This window comes from Paroedura picta, chromosome 4 (assembly GCF_049243985.1).
Source record: "Paroedura picta isolate Pp20150507F chromosome 4, Ppicta_v3.0, whole genome shotgun sequence".
Taxonomy (NCBI): Eukaryota; Metazoa; Chordata; class Lepidosauria; order Squamata; family Gekkonidae; genus Paroedura; species Paroedura picta.
In genome coordinates this window covers 61,899,637-61,923,230 of record NC_135372.1, presented here as the reverse complement: position 1 = coordinate 61,923,230, position 23,594 = coordinate 61,899,637, and the positions used below count along the sequence as shown (strand labels likewise).

General features: G+C 42.3%; 1 long non-coding RNA gene across 1 annotated transcript; it reads right to left on the bottom strand.

Moving 5' to 3' along the window:
* Positions 1-882: 882 nt before the first annotated feature.
* LOC143835462 (uncharacterized) lies at positions 883-23,532 on the bottom strand. The gene is made up of 3 exons (XR_013230157.1): positions 23,102-23,532; positions 2,146-2,254; positions 883-1,199 (listed from the first exon to the last, which is right to left on the bottom strand). It is a non-coding gene; the product is annotated as an uncharacterized LOC143835462 (long non-coding RNA).
* Positions 23,533-23,594: the final 62 nt, after the last annotated feature.

Sequence of the window (23,594 nt, the reverse complement as noted above, 5' to 3'; positions counted from 1 at the left end):
TGCAGGTTCTCACAAGCTCAGCTCAAGTTGGGCAGAAAGAAAAGGCTGACATGCTATTATGTCTTCCTGTGCTACCTCAATAACCAAATTTGACTGATAATTGGGTATAAATGTTTAAAGCAAACAAAAAATGATGCTAGTTTATTCGTTCAGCTCAGTGAGAAGTAGGGACCACAGAAGAAGGTTTGATGGATGCTCATATAGGTATTAGTCAAGACACCTCTCTTATACAAATTGTTCCCCTCCCCCAGAGTTCTACCTTCATAGTGAAGTGCTAAACTATTTGAACTATGGACTAAATGCAAACCAACACTAAATGCAAAGATGACATCAGTTCAATTTCCTTTCCAGTGAAAATGACCTCACTATTCTCTTCATGATCCCAAATGACTTTGTTACATTAGCTTGATGTTGCTGTTATTTGCATGATCCTGAATGCCCCCATAATTCTTTAAAACAGAGATTATTCCACTACTTCTTCTTGCTTCTGTCATTGGTTCCTCTTTTAAGGCCATGAAGCTCTTGGTTAAAAGCAAAGTTTGGAGCACAAGCCATTTGGGGAAAGGTTCCTATGGATCCAAGTGTGCTTAGGTGCTCACACTGGTGCCGGTTTTTTGACCTTATGGAAGACTGAGAAAGAACAGGATCCTCAAATGCCCCTTATGATTAGTATTGCCATCTATTGTTGTTATTGTTGATTAATTGGTTGTTATTTACTGTAATTTTATGTTATTGTTATGGATTTTAGCGGAGGGGTTTTTATGTGAGCTGCCTCGAGCCTTTGGGGAGAGGCGGGATATAAATATAATAATAATAATAATAATAATAATAATAATAATAATAATAATAATAATAATAATAATATTGAAATATGGAAGGCATATGAATTTATATCTTGATTTTGCTCATGGCTTCTTGCTTCAGCCAAACTATCATCTATTTGTATTCTCAAAGTAGCATGCTTCTCGTCCTTGCTTCAAATTGCAGCACTATCCTGGGGGTCTGCTAGAACCAGATGTGTAGGTTGAATTGACCACAGTGCAGTGGTAAGAGAGAAAATGCTTGGGATAAAGAGTCAGGAGGATCAACACTTGCCATGCTGGGTTTAAAGAACCAGAGATCCCAGGTTTGGGAAAGATCACTCTATGGATTCCTGGTGAGATTTTGCAGGGCTGGGTCAGAAGGTGCATGGAATGTTCCTAAAAAAAAAAAAAAGAACTATGGTACATTGGCTAAGTCTTGGAAATCCTGGCTATTACAGAGATGTCCTGATATTGGCATTTTGTTTATTTTTTTAAATTCATAAATATAATATTTATTCATTTCAATTATACCTTGCCTTTTTTCACTGTGGGACCAAAACAACTGACATTATTCTCCTCTCTTCCTTTTTATACGCATAACAATGCTGCAGGTTAGAGTATGCTGAATGTAAGTAACTGGCACAAATCACCCATTGAGTTTCTATGGCAGATTAGCGATTTGAACCTGAGCATTTTAGACCCTACTCTGAAGCTCTAATTGCTATACCACACTGTTTTCCATAGGGTAGCTGCAGGTGAACAGTGGCAAGCAGCCAACTCTAGGTGAGTCATACAAGTCAGGTAGTATCAAATCACCAAGTGGTTGCTACTAGGCCTAACCCCAACAAATTCTCCCTCAAAGGCAATATCAGGCCTGGAAATGATCCTGCTCTGCCTCTTGCTTTTTACTCGCAGAAACCCATCCTGGAATGCTGTAGTTGCCTAGCAAAGCTCACTGATGGAATCTATGTCATAAAACAATAGGGCCTCCTTTTATCACTTTAGATTTTTTAAGCCCCCATTAATTTAGATTTTTTTTTTTTTTACAAAACCGGGGCAATTTGTAGGTTTGTGGAAAGATCTGTCTTGCCTATTCACAGCTCCAGTCGCTAGATTTGTATCCTTAGATTTGGTCAACTTCATGATTAGAAAGTGGACCTCTGAGACTTGTAAGGGAATCCCATCCCCCCAATTTCATTCTGGGCCCATCATGACTCCTAGGCTGTGCTGCAGCCACTGCCAGGTCCACCATCGGTCCACTTGCTCAGTTAACATTATTTTATTTTTATTTTAAATTTAACCCCCTGCTGTATTTTTTAAGATGTCAAATTTTATTACAAACCTGTGATGTCCCCCAGGTTTGCAGGAAAATCTGTTTAGTGTCAGTGTGGCCCCAATCTGCCGATATAGATATTCACAAGTGGGTAGCCAAGATTATCCAGGGAGCATTGCTGAAGAACAAGGATACAAAGTGTAATTTTACCTATGAGACCACTGGTCACAACCATGCATCATTGCTTTCGCCACAGCAACAAGAATTGTATTTTTACTGATTAGTAAACTGCTGCGAGACATTGAGAGTGGTGGCATATAAATAAATAAATAAATAAATAAATAAATAAATAAATAAGAATGGCTGGCACCTGGAAGAGACTGAGAGGAAGAAAAAGTGACAATTGGCCCAGTAGAATGATGGAAGCAGTCTTTTTCTTGCTCCCTCTCCTTCTGCAGAATTTAAAAAATAGCATTATAAAAACAGTATTGCTATAAAGTGAACACATGCTGCATAAATGGAAAATTCATGTGCTTTGTTCCTAGGCCAAAAGCTAAACTTTTGGAGGAGTAAAAGGAACCTTGAGTCAATCCTTTTAGGAGTTCCAGATTTTATTTGCATGTATGTGACAGTTTATTTCTTCTCTTTTTAAAAACCAACTCAGGTTTTCTCCAGCATTTCTTTATTAACCCTCCTTAACTTTTCAGGCTGACACCTGTGCTGCTGTATGGCTTATAAAATTTTAAAGCTAATAGTATAACAATCTCAAATAATGACACTGCGGATGTTCACAGGCAACTTGGGAGAAATAACTTAGCAAATCACAGTAGGAGGAAAGAAAGCTTCTCTGTGTTTCCAGTCTGAATCGAGCCTGATATTTTGCAGTTCTAGAAGCTAAGCAATCCTGCGTCTGAGGACCATGCCGTATAATTACTGTTTAGCACAAAAAGATGGCAACTCTTAGTCATCTGCAAACTGCAAGCATTTTTCTGTTCTGGTGATATTTCAGTTTTTGAGCACATGGTACTGGACATACCACAGATGCCTTTGGGACAGACTCACCCTAAACTACCTTAGAGGTTTATTAGGATAGGCAAGTTCTGTAGTGTGCTTGAATCAACAGCATAAGAAGACTATACTGCATGGGACATCAGAGGAGGAGATATGGGCCATTTCCACACAGAGCGGTAAAACACTTATGGCTTCCTGTGGGCAAATATGGGATCTTGCGTTTGCAGCCCTCCTCACAGGGAAACCCCTCCCTTGTTTTCCCTCTGTCCCTTCACAGCTTTTTGCCTCGAGACGAGGCTACAATGAAAGTAACACGAACTTCTCCCTCTGCTCCTTGGCATGTCAATTACAGCAAGCCACCAATCACAACATAGCAGTTATCTCCTAGTTCTGATGCATTTTTAATAAAATCAGATGCATTTTTAATAAAATCAACAGTGCTCCATTGCTATGGAGAAATGCCATGCAGCACTTTTTGAGGAAAGGACCTGCACATTGCACCCTCCACCCCAGGTCTGGCCCCAAACAGGATTCCATACACCTTTTTACCATTAGAAAATACAAGTATGAACTAGGGGTATGCAAAAAGATATTTTTCCATTTTGGGTCTGTTGGTCCCGGAAAAAAGTGGTATTGCTGAAATCATGGTCTTCAATACCAGTCCCATGGGGTCAGGATTTTTTTGGGAATCCTGAATTATTTAGGGTCCAAAAGACCCAAGAATAAAGATACAATTTTTTTAAAAAGCCATCCCAACCCTGAGGCTGGCTTGATTTCTCCTGTGATGCAGTTTAAACCAGGATCTGCATGTGGTGGAGAGGTCTCTCCCCCCCCCCCGAACTGGCTGGGAGCTTACAACCCCTGCCACCCCGACATAGCCACAAGAGGAGCCAGCCCCAGCCGAGGCAACCTAGAGCTCTCAGTTCCCCAGTGTCATGAACCCCACCCAGCTGTTCTTCAGTATAGATGAATATACTGGTATTTTGTGGTGACCTTTGTTCCAAAAAATAACCAGTGCCAATCTGGTTAACTTCTGTGATCTGACAAGATCATGTTAGCTTGGGCTATCCAGGTCAGGGCAATAGATATACACATGTGAGAAAATCAGGTCATGTAGTAGAGCCCTAGAAGTGCTTACTAGTAGATACTCTCAATGTACAATATCAGAATATAGAACAAAGCATTGGGGGGGGGGCTCCCTTACATAAACCCCCCTCTTCTGTCTTCTCCCACACATTCATTAAATCCATGTGTCATAAACCCTTTCTATTTGGATTAGCTTTCAGAAGGAAGACTTAAGCTCACAGAATGTTCATGGTATATTTTATTAATGAGACTTTTAATTGGACTGATTTATTTTGTTTTGTTTTGATCTACTTTACCTGCCATGGGCCTTTACAATGAATCGGTTCATTATGTTTATAATTCTTTATGGCTTTTAGGACTTTGCAATTAAGCTTTATCAATGGGAAAGCAAAACATTAGCAACAAACCAAAGCAACATTACATATCAAATTTGTGGGGAAACAATTTGTGGGGATCACAAAAACTGGTGAGCAGAAGTTTCTGTTTGTGGGAGCCTCTCTCATTTCTTCCTTTTGCTGAAATTGTTCATGTCCCACCCTCAAAGGTCTACAGAATGACATGGGAACTGCAGCTGGGGACTAGTAGAAACCCAAGGAACTCCCAATATGAATGGAAATGCCTTCCAGATGTGCATAGCCAATGACCAGGCACCAGTAGGAGGTGTTCCACCCACACATTGAGGCTTTTCACACCTGTCCCCCCTTTCCACAGCAGTCCTTCAAGGTCCAAAAAAGGCTCAGTTGAAGGCTCAACTCAGTTGAAGGCCAGGGGGACACTCTGGAGTAGTGGTGGATGGATCATAGCTGGATCATAGCTGTTTAGATGGGAAATCTGACATTCCTCCATGTGTGCATGGAAGTACCTTAAGTAAATGGCAAGGGGTTCTTGGGTTCTCAATCAAGACTCTTTGGCAGTCAATAAATAAATACAAATATTAATTAATTTCCCTTTGCTAGAGAGAACAGTTCATTTAAGACCAGAAACATGGCAGCATATGGCTCCTTAAGATGGAACTTTTGTAAGCTTATTTTGATGCAGATAGAAAGCCAGAAAGACTAACTACCATACTAACAAATATAATTGCCCCCCAATATAAGCCAGATTCCCATCCGTATATTGGGAAAAAATTGTCTCCTGTTCCATAAAATAAAACATTAAAGAATTCTATATGTCTTAATAACTATGCTGAAGGGAAATCTATATCCTGGGACCTTAGTCCAAAGCTGAAAAGCTTCATCTTTAGAAAGTGCACTGGTAAAAATAGGGTGTGGAGGCTGTTCTGTATTTTCTCCTAGGGATTCTACAGCTTCCTTCATTCTTCACTTCTCTCATATTACAGAAAGAAGGTAATTTTTCCTGGCCATTTACTAAAGCTCATTAAAGACCAGAGAGAACAAACAATGCTACTCCTTAGAGGGTACCATTCAAAGTCACACTGCAATTCTCTGTTCTAATACTTGAGACGTATTAATTATTCCTTAGTGAAAAGTATATAATTCCTATTCTTCATTTTGCCGGGCGGGGGTGGACCAGGGACAAATAATAGGAAGTTGCTATCTGACTGAAAAGCTGTCTGCTCTGAAGGGAAATGAAGGGGGGAAATGTACACTCTGAGAGGAGTAAAAGCAATTATTCTAATAATAATTTGAGGGATATTAATGTCTTTTTAAAGAAGATTGCTTTCAAGTAAACACTGAGGTTGAGAGAAGCTGTTTTATTTATTACTCATTCCAAAAGTTCATTCCTCTCAAACAAGCCACCCCACCATCAACTTTGTTGACACATAATGGATCTAGTTAAATGGCAACTTGCAAACATCGAAAAAGTTTTGTAACCAGAGACTAATTTGTTTAATGCATTGAAAATGTTGTGCAGACATGGAACTACATATTAGACTTCAAAGGAAAATGCTCCAGAGACGAAATCATCTTAAAAGCAGGCATGCTGGCAACACCGTTCTATGCTACATGGAGAGGATTTTCAAGACTCTCATTTTTTGAAAGTCCAGCCATTCTCTGAAATACCCAAGACTGTGGTAGGATGTCTATGTTTCGTGTCAGGATGACCATCTGAAAGGGGCAAGGTTTTCTTTTGCATCTCTATTAATTAGTCTTGTCTCTGTTTGCCCAGCATATATAAGTGTTGTTGACATCACCTTTTCCACATGCTTTAAAGAGTCCCGGGAGAAATCTACTGCAGAACAAAAAGTGGAGAGAGGGAGAGAGAAATACATTTGGAAACCATTTTATTTCTCAATTACCAACCAAAGCGTATGGAAAAGATTTACGCTCTATCTGATTTACACCATAATTATCCTTTGAAAGCCTGGAAATACATGGCATGATCCTAGGAATCATTAGTTACTAGACCCACCATAATTGGTGTAAACTAATGAGTTTACTGGATGGCTGACCCTTAATTACTGATTAAAGTTAAATCAGACCTCAAACCAATCAGAAACCAGTTTGCTTTCAAAAGCACAGGACCCTATTTTTTTAAAAAAAATTGCATTCCAAGTAAGCTGCTTTATGATTAGCTGAGGCACATGACACAAGGGTTTTTTTTTTTTAAGCAATCACATGCAGCTTCTTAACAACAGCACTGTGAGCTACTTTTGCTGGACTAGTGTCCATCTGACAGACATGGAATGAATTAGGGCCACAGTTTGTTTGTTAAAAGCATAGGCTGCTCTGTCCTGAAAGCTCATATGACAACAGATTGCAAAGCACATATAAAGGCCACTCTAAAATACACAGAGAACACATTCTCTCGATTAAAATACAGCTGCTCACTTGAACAGGCAAGATCTATTCCAAAATCCCCCACCAGGCCTGCCTTGCTCAGAGAGAGAGGTCAGTCTATGAGTCATTTTTATCACCACCCTCCCAACAGTTATCACATGGTGCCTTCTGCTCTTTGTTGCTGCAACATGTAGCACTGATCATGGGGGGGGGGGGCTTTCTGACACGAGGCAGGTCCATGGTTGTTTCCCTTGAGAGTTCTGCTTGGCTTTGATCTAAAGATGTAGAAGATGGGGGCAGGGTGGGCTTGGAAGCTTCCACCTGACTGCATCTGCCACTTGTCCTCCAGTCATTCCCTTCTGTGGTCTCACCTGCTTTGATCTGCTCTTTCCAAAACCAGCTTTGGCACAGTCTTTTCAGAAAGGTTACCCTAATGGGTCTGGCCACTATGCAGATGGAAAGGAGGAGGATTTTTTTTTAAGTATCACTCTCACCACATTGGCTTTTACCATTCCTGCTGCATGCTGCCAGTGAGTTTTTCACAGGTTTCTGCCCCCGTTAACCTGATGGGATGGTGGGGGCGGGGGGAGATGGCCAGAAAATCTCCTTGTGTAAATGCTCCATCGCTGCTGCAGATGCCTCTACATTGGTACTGGCAATGAATGCACAAAGGGGACCATTTCTGCACAGCTCCCGTGCAGGAGCACAAATCCTGGGCAAACGATGTATACCAGGCCAGGGCAACCTGCCCCGGCTCAAACTCTAGCCTGCAGCCTGGTGTGAAGCCTCTGATGCGGAAACTGCTTTAAAAGTAACCCAGTATCCCTCCACTGGGATTCACTCTTCTACTGAAATGGCCCGTCTAGTCTGATGTGTGGATTTTTTTTCATGCTATTTGGCTCTGAACCAGGGCTTAATGGGAGCCAGGTCTGAGTTCTGCTACCTGTATCTGCTCTGGGACCTGGCCTTGGAATGTAAATGGCATCTTAATATATCCACACACACCCTGCTAAAAGAGATAAATCTGTTCCTCATAGCTGATTGGCTGTTGTGGATTATTGTTACTTGCTGATGTGATTTAGTGAGGATCAAGTACATTTGGTCCAAATTCTTTATCACCTGAAAACTGCATGCTATTGTCAAGGCTGCAGAGTGTCCAGCTAAAACATTTGGGCTACTCCTATAACCTTGGGGAGTGTGTGAATCTGGAAAACTCACTGGGACCGTTTATGCACTGGAAACTTCATTGCCCCAGCTCCCGTGCAGGAACACAGATCGGGGGTGGATAAGGTGCACTGGGCGAAATGCTCCCCCATGTGGGTGCAGGAAGAGGTGGGGCAACCTACCATAACTAAAACTCCAGCCTGCAGCCCAGCATGAAACCTCCAGTACATAAACCGTCTGGGTGGTGCATTTCATGGTATGGAGATGAACAGAAGCACTGGCAGCTCAAACTGTTAAAGGTGCAGGCACAGGAACCCGCAAAGGGGGAGGGGGAAAGGCTTCCTACTGTTTTCAGTAAGATTTACCCCTGCCCCAATAAATTGCACAGGATTGCAGCCTTGGATTTTTACAACTAAGAGCTACAAATTAGAGATGCCATGTGAAATGAGGAAAATATAGTAGGTACCCAGTTTCTTCTCTTTTGCTTATAAGATCCCATAATTTGAGGCTACATAGATACTGGAAATATGAGGCCGTTATACTGAACAGAAAATACAGGCTGTGCTTAAATGGATTAGCTGTTTTCTGATTGGATGAACCACAGCATAAATCTCTTTTCTTAAACCAAGTAGAGTGCAGCTGTTCAGTAACACTAAAATGAGCAACTGTCACATTAGGGGTGTGCAGCCAGTTTATCCAAGCTGAAAAAAAAATACTTTTAAACTGAATAGAGATTAGAGAACTCTTCAGCTACCAGCACAGTTGACATCGAATAAACCCAAAAAGATTTGGTTTTTATTTGGCTTTATTCAGCTAAAGCAAATAGCTGCTGGTTGAGATATTAAAATTTTTAAGGTCTACAATTTTACTTTTCTATTCTCTCATCTTTCCCACCTTTTGCTCTGGCTTCCAGGGCAGCAGGAAGCAGGGGAAAGAGGCATCTCTGCAGCCCGGTGGCAAAAGCACCTTAGAGGAAGTTAGAACCAATCATTGCAATGACATAGCACTGCAGGTTTGCAACTTGCAAGGTTGTTGCTGGCTTCTAATGTGAAGTTCAAAAGTAACTACCTTGCTTTCCCCACCCATTTTTCAGGGAACAGGAGGGAGGGGGAAGGATTTGGCAAATAAGATTTCAGGGGGAAATACTGCTTTTTTAAAAGGGGAAATACTGTTTTTTAGCCAATTACGGAAGCTTGTTTTTGAAGTTCTGTGCATGGTCAAAAAGCATAAAAACAAGACCTAGAGAGGTTTGGTGAGCCTGAGCCTATGTTGGCTGAGAGTCCCTGCTGTGGACTTCAGATCAGATCCTGCTTACCTGGAGAAGAAAAACGTCTTTTAAAATAAGTTTTCTAATTTTTACTGTTAGTTATTCTTTGGGCTTGGTGGGTTGAAGGTTGTATGTGTGGGGGGATGAGAATAAGTGCCTTAGGGCTTTTTTGTTTGTTTGTTTGTTTTTGCTCCTAAGCCTTTGGCTAGGTTTTAGAGTTCCTTCTGGTTTAGAGATTTTTTTGTTACTTGTTTGAACTTGGTGGTTCTGTGTGTGTGTGCGCGCGAGGTCAAGGGTCTCAGGTTTTTCTTTCTTTCTTTCTTTTGATGGTTTGATTATTTAGGTTTTAGAGCTTCTTCTGGCTTTGTGTCTTTATTTTTTGGGAATTTTGTTGTTGCTTGGGCCTGTGGAGAGACCTTTGCTTCTTTCAAGGTGCTTCAAAACATGGTTCACTTATTCATTTTTGTTCTTTGTGGGGGCACTTGTGTGTGTGTGTAGGAGAATGTTCTTCTTGGTTTTAAAAATCAGTTATTTTCCTTTAATTCTTTCACTCTCTATACCATCTTTCCCTTATTTCTTTTCTTTTTGGGGAAAGTGGGGGTGGTTTGTTGCCTTTTCCCTCTGCCTCCCTTCTTTTTTGGACTGGTTTGTGTTTGTGGAAAGACTTCTGGTTTAGGTTCTTCTTGGTTTCTTCCCCCCCCCCCCGGTACTTTTTACCACCTCTATTTTTTCCCTTTAATTTCTGGAAGTTTGGTGTTCTGAGGGAGGAGGTGTTGAGGTTCACCATTCTGTGCTCAATGTTGAATTCAGATAGATTTAAACTCGAGTCTTCCTCTCCCCCCCCTTCCCCATTGAAACAGAAAAGTGTTCTGCATGTGGTTAGGGTAGTTCAGAAGGGGGGAGCCAAGCCTCATTCTTTCTATTCTTGAAGGGGGGGGGAGAGGAGCTAAGCAGGAAGCCTCTTTCTTTTCTTGGGGGGGGGAGAGGATCGAAGAAGGTAGAGGAGGGAGAAAAAAATCCAAGACCAACAGAAGTTGAGAGAAATTAGGGGCTTCTCCTTTAAGGCAAGCTGGTCACATGATCAGCTTTGGCCAATCAGGGGTTCTCTACCATGGAGGAGAGCCTAGATTCAAAACAGCCTGATTTCTCAATTTGATTGTTAAAATATTGAGCATTAAAAGCACTCTAAGATATCGCACAATAAAGGTAGGGTCACTCCAGATCAATCTTTCTTGCTGCAGAAGGAAAATTTAAATCACCCAAAATCAAAATGGAAATCACATTCTGTGTAGACGGCAGGGACTGAATCAACCTGGAATTGGAATAAAAGCTCCGTGCAGTTTACACCCTGGTTTCAAGGGCTACTGAGTACAATACTGAAGTGCTACTAAATAGGCTTTTTGTAATAAAAGTCTGTTTTAGGAATTGTTTTAACTTTTAAAGACTTAATAAAATTTCAACCTAGGGATTTACTTCCTCCCTAACTAGACCAGTGCTAGAAGGATAGTAAGAGGTAAGATGGTCTTCAAAACAGTGGTATAATAGCCTAGATTAACTTTCTAAAAAGTAGCATGTGTGCTCTGAGCTTCAGCGAAGGTAGGTGCCATTAGGCTAATTTCTCTCTACGTTGTCCTGTAGTTTTCCAGTTTTTAGGAGGGAGCCCCTGCATTTCCATAAATAAAACCAGGCTTGTTTCAATTCAGGCTGTGCACAAGTAGGGGTTGGGCTAGGTGGGGGGTGAGTAACACCTCTGAAATCTGGAACTACCCATCTCTCTACTGCCATTCTGAAACCGCCTGCCCTCAGATACCTCTACAAAACCCTGACAGGAGTGCCGTGCAGGGTGATGTTGCAGGTGGCGTGCTCACAAGTTCACTAAAGCACCAGCACCCCAAACCAAAACTGCATGTTGACATTAAACAAGCAGCACAAACACAAAAACTGTTCTTCCTCTTGATGGAGATGAAAGGGGTAGAGTAGGCTAGTGAAAGCTGTATGAAACCAGCAGAACTCAGAGAAGCACCATAAATAATGGAGCTAATATGAAACATTCTTCCTTACAAGGGTGGGAGGTGGGAAAGGGAGAGCCTGTGATGTGGACAGCTGCAGCTCCTAGGCTAAGGCTCCTCTCCTGGGGCAGGACCCACTTGAATCTTTGTACAGTTCCAGCTGAGAGTGGAGGGTCAGGGTGGACACAATCTCCTCCTTCTCACTTTCTGAGGCCTTCCCTGGGGAAAGGGTATATAAGGTTTCCCTGGGTTTGCTTTTGACTTCGGAAGAAAACAAACAAACAAAAAATGACTGGGCTTCTGTGTAGTGGGCTGCCCAAGGTTCAGGTGAGCTAGCAGAAGTGCCTGTCCATCTGCTGGGCTTCTACTGCCCTTGCCTCTTAAAGAAAAAAAAAAACCCTGCTGGGATTCTCTGGTATGATAATGGTTTGTGCTGTTTAGTTTTTACTGCTGCTAAACTGGCAGTGGGTTGTACTGCTGGGCACTATTGCACTGGTTCTGCTGTCCTTGCAGCCCCCTCACTTGGGCTGTGACCCTGTGCTTGACATCAGTCCTGTTGAGATGACATTTGCCACAATTGCACTGGTGTCTGCTGCTGCTGAGAACTAGTAAGCTCGCACTGGGTTAGGCTGCTGGGCACTAGTACACTGCATTGGTTCTTGCTGTCCTTGCAGACATGCCCCCCCCACCTCCGGTTTCTTCTTCAGAGACTTTCAGGTGTGAACTTCGTCCTGTTGGGTTTTGGCGCTGCCACTGCGGCACTGGTTCTGCTGCTGGCCTAGCAAATATGCACTTCCCTCACACTTCACTTTCTGCTGCAGAGATTCTCTGGGACATTCTGCTGGGCTTGTATTGCCTACAGGCCTAAAGATTTTTCCCCATTAAAAGCAATGGAGGGTGGGGGCACCTTCTTTGGGTGCCCATAGAATTGGACACTGATCCAATCTTTTTGAAAATTGGAGGTTCTTTTGAGGCTCCAGCAGCTATGCTGAAAATTTGGTGCTTCTACCTCAGCCCACCCCAAGTTCACAGAATACACCCATGGATCGATTTGCAATTGCAACAGTCTCCAAAGGGTATAATATTCAGGACTCTCGAATATGTCTGAATCTGAATATCATTCCAGTATTGGCATTTGGGAATATCAGAATATATTTTGGGCATTGAATAATTCGGGGGGGGGGGGGGAAGCATGTTTTGTTTCTTGCATACCCTTAACTAATATACATTGAGACAAAATAATCCCATTCCCATCAGTTGCAAAATAGAACTATGCAAAGCCATTGCAAGAAATCCATGTCATGCACTTTGAAAACAAAACTCTTGGCTTGGGCCTGGTGTGGTCTTTCTATAAATACCACAACTTTGCCACAGCATCTATTCAACCAAAGGAATCCAGAACAGAGAGCCAGTATGGTATAGTGGTTAGACCTTTGATCTGGGAGACCCTCACTCAAATCCCTACTTTGCTATAAAATTCACTGGAAGACCTTAGCTCAGTTATAATCTCTCAGATTCACCTACCACAATGGAGGAAGCAATCCTTCAGTGATTCTCATTGATTCTTGCTCCCATTCATGTGTTTATTTGATGATGTGTTCTGTATTAATTGTTTTTATAGACTCCTGTATGTTTTAACACCATTACCGTTGGCTGCCTTGGGGGTCCTGTTGGTAAAGGTGGCTTTAAAATGTTTGAAATGAAATAAAATAAAAACATATAAGCCACCCTGCGCTTACTTGGAGGGTGGGTAGAATAAAAATGTACTACAACATTTTCCTCATTAATATTAATTGTCCAAGTTGCCACAAGGCTAGCAGAATATGATAAAATGATAAGGAGCAGCAATCTACAGGCCTTTGAAGACTGTATGGGAAGAACCTCCACTGGAGTGCGACCAGAGGTTGCAGTCTTCCATTTATTTCTCCTGAACTGCCTGCTGTAATTGCAGTCCTCCCCTCTGAATGCAGCTCATCAGCTTCACGACACAGCCACCCAGGGAACTCCATCATCACTCTCTTTTTGTACTTCTAGCCAGGCTATGATTTTTCTGTGCTTCTCCTAAGTTATCACACATAGTTGATGGGATGTGCTGAGCTTGGTAAGTTTTCTCAGAAAGGTTTCATGACCCCCCCCCCCCCCAAACACAGGTAAGGATTTCAAAAGCACTTGTCCTTCATGCTTCTGAACCTGATTCTAGGACCATTTTCCTTGTAGTTAAAAATGGCTCCCCATGTGCTTCCATAGGCACCATCTTATCATATGGCAGGGAGGTGCTTAATCCAATGTGCCCAGAGGAAGCTGCAGTAATCACATTGCTCATGCACATGTTGACCAGGTCTGTTCCGACATCTACCTTCTCTCTACAATAAAGACTCATAGCAAGAAAAGAGGAACTTCTCTATGGCATGTTGACATCCAAAGTAGGATTTACATGCTGCTATGACTGGGTGTACAACAGTAGCCAAACTGATACAGTTTGATATATCAAGCTTTTCTCTTGATTTAGACAGGCTCATAGAGGCTATGACCTATTTAGCAGACACCAGTTTAATAACACACACACAAGATCCTTTAAAAATGTTATTTGTGATTTGCTGTAAAAGTTGTGTGTTCCAAATCTGTGCTTTAATGTTGCACAAGCAGGCAATCAATGTGTCCTACTTACTAATAGGTGCAAAGGAGGTGTGACGACACTTCAGTCCTTTCTGTAAATTATAGTGTTTTGAAATTATCAAAACTTCACAAGGGTGTCATCTCTACTCTTGCTGGCAAAGTTATAGTAAATAATTCATTCCTTTACTGGGCTGATAACAGGCAGATATTCTAATGATGCCTGAGAATTTACTATGGGACACAAGTGCTAAGAAGGAATTTTAATGCTGCCCTAAATATTTATCTGGGCAGGGAGAAAAAGAAACAAACTGAATGAACCAATAGATGAGTATGTATTCATTTGGGTACCATGCTAATATCCTCTTTAAATTTTTTAAACTTGCTTGGCAGAAACATTTAGAAAGGCAAAGTTGTTTAACTTTTTATTCCTCCTGTGGAACAAATTATTCCTGGATGTTGTGCTTTATTAGCTACACTATGGGCATATTTTCTGAGCCTGTAGCAGATTGCAGTGAGAAAGTGAGTTGCAGTACAACTCAGGAAGTATCTTTGGGAGATTCTATAGAGAAAAGGGGAGGGGATCTCTTTCTTCTGGCTAATGAGATCTTAAATTGAATGACACAAAAGTATCGTCATATTGCAATCTGAACATCTTCAAAACAATTTCAACATTTCTTTATCAATGTTGAAACCACTGACATATTAGATTTTGCTGCTGAGGTAGTCTGAAGCCAGGTCAGCCTTGAAGAAACAGTGATTTATCAAAATCAATTTTGTTAAGAAATTATTTATGTCAAGAACTATAAATTATGTCATTATAATGTGAACCTTACATTAACCAAAAACACTTGGAATAACTGAGTTAGCCAGCTTTATTGGATTTCTTTTTTTTAACTGTTCTTTTATTCATATTACATATATGTTAGCAATAGGGCATACAAATCTATGGACCAGAATGTCATTTCTGAGCTAGTAGTAGAGGAGAGGAAGAAAGAGATCTCAGTATAGGTCAGAGTTGTTTACATAGTTTCAAATAATACATTGAAGATTAAATTGCAAAAAGGCAGCTTATTTTAAGAGAACTTGTTGTGCATACTTTTCTATTCCTTGTAATAACCCAAATGCAGATGTTCCTGATGACTATGTGTTGAAGCATGAGTGGTGGAGGTGGGGCCAAGGCTGTCCTTGGTGGGGCAAGGCTGTCTACTCCTTGGCCCCTTGGAGCTGTCTACTCCAAATGATGCCACCGTTTTGCTTCATTCCAGGTGTGTGCCATAGGATTTTATTGTAAAGCCAAAACTGAGGCAGGTTTATTCAGAAGCAAGCCCTGTGGATGAACCTGAATAGCCCTGTATTCAAATGGATAGAAAGACATCGACGTGAGAAATCAACACTGTAAGCATGATCTAACCAAAGGTACGCATTATTGTCCTGTGAAGTTTAGTAGGAGAATTGATGGCAATGAAATTGAAGGTTTAATTGCCTAATGTTTAAAAAGCCCCTTTTCATATAGGTGAAAAGGGAACACAGGTCAGTAGGCATCTCTAGAGAAAGAAGTTATGCAGCAAAAAATAGAGAACTTTTGAACTAGACATAACTGCTTTTGAAGCTGTGGGTACAAATGTCTGGAAGGTCATCAAAGCAATATGCAAGTCCAATGACCATTTTTAATAAAACAACTTGAGTCCTTTCTGTTAGAATATAATGAGACACATCCAATACATGTTGTTGGTTTTAAGCAGTAATAAACTTCTAAATATGGAGCAGACTTGTCACCTCTCTTCCTGAGGACCAAACTATACAAAAATCTGGCAGATGTGCATCTTTAAATGTGAATATGCCCCAGATTCATGTGGAAAGCTGGGTACAATAGGACACCAAAGAGGTCTATGCTGAATCTCTCCCTTCCAGTACAGCTCCCCGACCTCTGAAGTAATTCCTGCTTGTTGGACTTCTGGAAATAAAATCATCTGTGAGGGAAAAGGACAACAAATACCTGCAAATGGGAAGTACCGTGTCACGTGGTTTATTTGTACTTTAATCCACATCTCAGAGCCTCTTGTGGCGCAGAGTGGTAAGGCAGCCGTCTGAAAGCTCTGCCCATGAGGCTGGGAGTTCGATCCCAGAAGCCGGCTCAAGGTTGACTCAGCCTTCCATCCTTCTGAGGTCGGTAAAATGAGTACCCAGCTTTCTGGGGGTAAACGGTAATGACTGGGGAAGGCACTGGCAAATCACCCCGTATTGAGTCTGCCATGAAAACGCTGGAGGGCGTCACCCCAAGGGTCAGACATAACTCGGTGCTTGCACAGGGGATACCTTTACCTAATCTACATCTCACCTTACATATCATTGAGGTAGATCATCATTTAAAGTAATAAATCTACTGTCATGCATACTGTGGCTTGAGAGAGACTCTAGGCTTTCCAAAGTTATGAAAGAATCATAGGGTAAGAAGGGACCATACAGGCCATCTAGTCCAAACCCCTGTTCAATGCAGGATCAGTCTAAAGCAGCGGTCCGCAAGCTTTCTCCCGCTGCGGACCGCTGTTCCCGAGTCCGCGGAGAGGGTGGCCTGGGGGCCTGCGCACGCGTGGCAGTCCCAGCGCAAGCACGGCAATCCGCGCATGCACGTTTGCGCCGCCGCCATGCTGGCGGCCGCGGCTCCCCCTCCTGGCCCCTCCGGGACGTCAGCAAATCGGCCGCTAAAGCGGCCAATTAGCTTGCGGCTCGGCAAGCTTCTCTTCCCTCCCCTCCCGAAACAAGAAGCTTGCCGGGCCGCGAGCTAATCGGCCGATTTGCGAGCTTTGGTGGCCGATTTGCTTGCGGCCTGGCGAGCTTCTCGCTTCAGGGGGGGGGAGGGAAGAAGGAGCTGCGGCCCGGCTCCAAGGCCTTCGCAGCCCGGCGCCAAGGCCTTCGCGGCCCAGCACCGGGCCGCAGCCCGCAGGTTGGGGACCACTGGTCTAAAGCATCCATGATAATTATCTGTCCAGCTGTTGGACAGTGACTAAAGACTGCCAGTGAAGGGGAGCTCACCACCTCCTTAGGCAGTTGATTCCACTGCTGAACTACTCACACTATGAACATTTTTCCCCTTGATATTTAGCGGGTAGCGTTCTATACAGAGTTTAAACCCATTACTGCAAGTTCTATCCTCAACTGCTGTCAGGAACTGCTCCCCACCCTCCTCTGAGTGCCAGCTTTTTAAATACTTAAAGAGAACAATCATGTCCATTCTCAACCTCCTCTTCTCCAGACTGAACATGTCTATGTCCCTTAGCCTTAGAAGGAAAGATTCACCAGATGTTGCTCTCTCTGATATGGTGGAAAAGTCACTGAAAAATCAGTTTCTGAAACAGACTATAGTGATCTTTAGCCTATCCCTCCTATACCCCATGAGGGTGGCTTGGAGTTGCCAACATGTGGCAGGAAGTGGGATTATATTATTGTTGTAAAGGTCATGGCAGTGGACAGAAAGCTGAGGCCTTTGGACAGGAAACACATGTGAACACCAGGAGGCATACCATAGTGAGGAAGAAGGACAGTCAGTGCAGTATAGAAGAAAGAGAACCAGACCTGGATCTGGAAAAAAATGGGTTCAAATCCACATGAAAATCTTTGGATGACCTTGGGCCAGTTATTCTCTTTTTGGTCTAACCTACCTCACAGGGTAGTTGCGAGGAAGGAACTGAGGAAGGAAGAACCACGTACAGCACCTTGAGCTCTTTGGAGGGAAGGCAGGATGAAAAGATATAGAGAGAACCATGTGATGCAGGTGAACTTACTTTCCAACTGCTTTTAGAAAAACAAAATTCAGAAAGAATGAGAAGATGGATGAATCAGGGAGTCTTGTATCCTTTCTGGAAGATGAACAGGCTAGTGATAAATAATAATCTGCAGCAGGCAACAATTTCCACTTCCCTTTCCATTCAGATTGTTACATTAATGTAGGTTGTTCAAAAGGGTAGCCATGTTGGTCTGAAGTAGCACAACAGAATCAGAGTCCAGTAGCACCTTTAAGACCAACAAAGATTTATTCAGGGCATGAGCTTTTAAGTGCAAGCACTCTTCGTCAGACTAAGAACTCCTTACATGACCGTGGGAATATATAGCAAAAATTAATTCTGTTACATTAGTAAACTGTGTCACACATCCAAATACAGCCAATGATCATTCTTTGCCAAAACAGCCAATCAATCCCCTTGAAATTACGTTGTTATTCACACAAACATGGGAGAAATAAAACTGTCTGTGAAAGTGATCAAAGGCTATCACATCACCATATGTTGCTTGCCCCATCTGTTCCCATACCAGTGTGAAACATTCTTACAAGGTAATTGCCGGTAACTATCTTATCCCAAGGTTGTTCAGTTTGGGTTTGGAGTAATTAATACACTGCATGTCAGGCAGCTATTAAAAAGCACACAAGGTCAGTGCTAGTTTAAAAGAAAATACATTTCTGTATTACTTCTATGGAGTTACCTTTTTATTTTGACAGCAGCTCTCATGGAGATGCAGTGAGGGAGAAAGCTGCACCTGTTGAACACTTAGCTATGATACATTTATTAGAGGCAACCTTAAGAATATAATCAACTTGACATAAGTCTACAAAAACTACCAACTCTTATTTTATTTCTTTGGGAAATATTTTATTTTGTGGTTTTAGAAACATGCACAATAGTTTGTTACCCATTATACTTTTCAGCCAGATGACTTTTATCATTCCGCCCTCCCAATTATGTCTTTGCTCCCAATTCTCCTCTCCTTTCAGTCTAAGGCTAAAGTTGCAGAAATAGAGGACACCCACAGGTGGCGCTGTGGCTCAAGTACATCTGGATTTTTATTACCATGAACTACAACCATTTATTTTCTGGCATTTTCAAAAGGGATAATGCTAGTCTTCACATCATCATCTGTAAAGAACTATCGCTGGCTAAAATCTTCCTGCTAACATATGTTAACACATTACTTTGCAGGTTGCTTTTACAGCCACAGCTTTGGAATATGCTCTGCTGCCTTCAGCCTTGAAGCTGGTCCCATGCTGTACAGTCATTCCACACTGTTTACTTTCGCATGTAATATTAGAGCAGCACTGGGGCTGCTCGGGGCAGAGACTGAGACAGGCAAATACAGTTTTCTCCTTCAAGTGCCAAGGCAGTTGAGCTGCCCCAAAACAATGAGCCACTTGCAATCACTTCCGCACAGATCCTGCCATTTCCTTGTTTAGAGCAGCTGGCAACTGTTTTCTTTTGACACAATGTGAGCTCAGAGAACCTGGCATGGCTTTGATTTATTGAGATGGGAAAGTGCTTCTAGCTAACCAACACTTGTTTCTGCAGTATAAAGGGGGTCTATCCACTCTTTCTGGGCTTTCTACGATGATCCCAAGGGCCACCCTTCTTACATATCTTGGAGGCTTTCTTCTGTTCTACCTAGAATCTGCACAGGCAAAAGGCTCTGTTGAACAGTACCAGACATGGCAATCGCAACCCCAGATGTTTTCAGATCAAGTTGCTACCAAATCCCTTTAATTTGAGGTGGGTGAGATCTTTCCCTCTGCCCAATTGCTTTTTAAGCCAGTTTCCTCCAGTGGGCCTCTTAGGTGTACTTCGGTCCTCATGTGGGCTTGGCTTCCATTAAATCTTATTCTGCTTTTATTGTGTCAGCTTGGACAGGATTCTCTAAAAAGACGGTGTAAAGAGGCACACTGTATAATACTGTCTAAGTGATCAGTCTACAGAGAAAAAGTGCAAGTGTGTATCAGCATGCCATATGGATCAGAGTGCTAGGCTAGGATTGGGGAGACCTGTGTTTGGATCCCTACCAAGAACTCAGTGGGTCACCATGGACCAACCCCTCTCAGTTTAACTTGTGAAGATAACACACAGGAGCTGTCCCAAGATTCCTTGGAGACAAGTAAAATTATCCTGCCCTATACAGGTACTTTGTCTACTCCAGAGATAGTTGCAAACATTTCAGTGTTAAGATTCATTTGATGCAGGGCTCGATCATAGAAGGAAGTATTTAACAGTGGCCCTCTTAAATGACTGCTTGTACAGTCTTTATTTTTATTTTCTTCTAGGATGGTTTTCATGTTAAATAATGATGAGAGGTTTTGGGACAAGTGTCAACCAAGGTGCTATTTCACATATTCTCGAACTGGCCAAAATACATAGCAATCTTCAAAGGCTCATTCTAGGCTCGATTAATATTAAGTGACAACAACAGCAGAATTGGAACTTTTAGTAATAACAGTAGCTACACCAATCTAGCACAAATAATATATATTTTTAAGGGGGGGTTGTACCTTCGTTATGCATATATCTAGTATAAAGTACATGTTCTCATTGTGTGGCACGTGTAAGTTGGCTAAAAATACAAGGATAGTCATTATTGTCTGGAACTTGGGGTGGGGGTAGGAATCTGCCCACAGAGCCTTCCTAAAGTACAATGTTCCGGGCTTCATCCTTGATGCTTCTCTTTTCTTGGATATTAACAACTGCAAGCTGGAAAACTCTATAACCTTCAACTATTACCTAATTCTTCAATTGTCTTTAAATCCGATATACATTTCAATGTCTCTTTTGTGTGACAGATATACCATGAAATAGGAACCCACAGGGCAGACCATTAAACTGACAAGAGACCTATTATCTTGCACATGAAAATACAGCATTGTGTATACCCCAAGTTCCCTCTGCCAATTTTTTTCCGTCTTTTGAGGACGCTTGCCTATAACTTTTGCTATGCATGGGCCTCTAACTGTCCTGTGCATGGAATTAATATTTCATTTTTCCATTAGAATTTTACACTATGGATATTTAATTCCTTTAACAGGTCCTCACTCTGTTCAAGTTTGCTCAGTTGTTTGTTTTAAAGAACTATGGTATTGCCTTTTTAAATGGCACAATGCGCTGTTAACTGCCAGCCAAACGTAAAACATATTCCTCTTTAAAAATTTTATGGGGTATTAATAACACTGAGTTACAGTAGCATTAATTTTTAAGCTGAACTCCCCATTGATTTCAAGAAGGAGTACTTAAAAATCAATGGCCACTGCTATGATGAGTGGGACGTTGCTCACAATTTAAAAAAAAAACTTTTTTCAATCAAAGGATCAAAATTTGTCCTAAGAAGTATGCCACATGAGGAGCTGGTGAAGTGGTAAGTGTATGTGTAGAGACCTAAGTGCTCTCTGAAAATCCTGCAAAAAAAAAAAAAAAAGCCAGATGAAGCCTGACCCTGCACTACCTAAATATCAACATAATCAGTGTTAATATCCCTAGCTGCACTTTGGAGTAGTCCTGTTCCAGTGACCTCAACCAGCCTGCCCTGGAGTAAGTGGTTTGAGGATTGCTGCCTTGATGATCTGCACCCTCTTCATGCTCTCCTTCAATGGAAAGAGCAATACTTATTCATTATCAATAAAGTGGTCTAGAGAAGCAGCTCTAAATACAAATTAACAAAACCCTAAGTGGGAGGAGTGAGTGGCCACAGAGAGAGAGAGAGACTGAGACTCTTGGAGTTTTATGATCGAGATTTGTTCAGGCCTTGGATCCTCAGGCTTTCAGGGTCAAATTAGCTGCTCATCTGGTTACCTGTGGTGACTCAAAATGAGCTCCTGATGATCAGGAAGTTTTATAAAAGCCGTTTCTTTCATGCCCCACAATGACTGTGAACATGTGGGCTAATAAAACATTTTGTTAGCTAGTAATTTTGGCACATCTGTTGGCAAGGTTAAACAAAAGTAAAGGCTAGAAAAGTTGGGAGACTTATGCCCAAGATCTGGGACTTCCTAGTACAGGAGGCACAATTTTGACAGGTTGGGTATTCCCTCCCATCTTTATGCTGTGAAATGGCATATCTTTTGCACAACTGTTAAAGTCACAGAGCCTCAACCATGAAAAGAATGTAGGAATCTACTCAAGTGGCTGGTAGATTAGACTATGCTGTTGGAAAGGGCAGTTTAAAGGGAAATGCTTTGTAGAATATAAAACATTATTTTGAACAAGTTGGTTATAAGTGTTTTATTGTATTATTTCACACTAGGCACCATCTAGTATATATGGCTAGCAAGTCTTCATACAACTTTAATGTAGCCAGAGCTGCTTGCCAGTGCTTCAGCGCAGGCAGAATTTACTGAAAGTTTTGGCTATTTCCTTTTTTGTTCTAAGAAAAGAGTGGAAAACCAGATCCACTAATACAGCCATGCATGAATGTGGCAATTGACACTCACTAGGGCCCAGGACATCCCATTGATACTCCTGAGTTACTCTACATAGAAGTGAAATAAATTATAACTTTGGCTTCCTATCCTTGACTCAGCTTACAAACTAAAGTGAGAAGTATAAAATGTTAAACCAGAACACAGAATATTTAAAAAGACCTAGGTTTTGGTGCAACAACTGCTCCTTTTCACTGTGCCCCCAATATTGGCCTGTTCAGATTATTAGCAGAAAAAAGTCCATGGGACAGTGGAATCTTTCCTGGCTTGTGGAACATCTTGTATCAGCATACTTGATACTAAAGCACCTGCTTCTCCACCTGGTAGTCGTATAGCAGATGGCTTAAGCCTAGAGCCTTTCTCAACTTGTTTACCATTGAGAAACCTCAAAACATTCTTCAGGCGTCAAGAAACCTGGCTGAAGTGGTGTGATGGTGCAGAATTTGGTTGGGAAGCCTACTCAGGGCCCCTTTCCTTCCCACCCCCTCCAGGTTTATTGGCCATTTTGGGAGGAGGGAGCAGGTCAACATGACTATATATGGTCATATCACCTTGATAAATGTTTATCAAACTTCTAAAAATATCAAATCAATCAATTAATTCCCACCAATTCAGGATCGTCAAGAAACCCCAGGGGTTCATGAAACCCTGTTGAGAAAGCCTAGAGTCATGAAGGCAAACTAAACGCGCAGCAATATTTCACCTCCACAGTATAACCTAACACCTATTAAGACCCAGGATTGTCATTGAAAGACAACTATATAGCTTGGAGGCAACCATGTCAAATTTGGACTTGAATTCAAATATCTGAATTCCCAGTCAAGGCTGCATCCTTCAGCAGCATCTTCCCCGCAGGATAAGAGAGGTAAAAACGATAAAGAGTCCTTTATAATGAAAACGGCTCCGTTACCTGGGTCATGGTGGAGCCCTGGACCGGGGAGGGGAAGCATCCAGGGGGCTTTCAGCAAACCATCTACCAAACCTTACAGCAGTGCGATGGCTGAAAACTGAAACGAGTCGCCAAAAGTTCCACACGACTTATCCCCCAGCAAGCGTTCCCATACAAGTGGCCGAATGAGTCTTATCTAAAGTTTCACGCGCACTTGGGAACTAGGCACACTTCCTCAGACGCCCGTCCTACGGAGTTCAACTCCAAAGTAAACGTGCAGCCTGAATTTATTCACGTCAGGAATCGCGTGTCGCCCTGTAATGTTTGCAGCCCGACCCCAGGGAGTTCCCCAGGGCTTCCTCCGCTACAGTCCTCGCCGAGGCCAGAGGAAGAAGGGACCACATGGCGACCCCGACCCCGGGCAGCCCCGGCCACCCATTCCCGCCCGCGCCGCGTCCCACCTGACTCAGCCCGGCCAGTCCTCCCCCCAATAGCGCCCCCCCCTTCCTTTGTC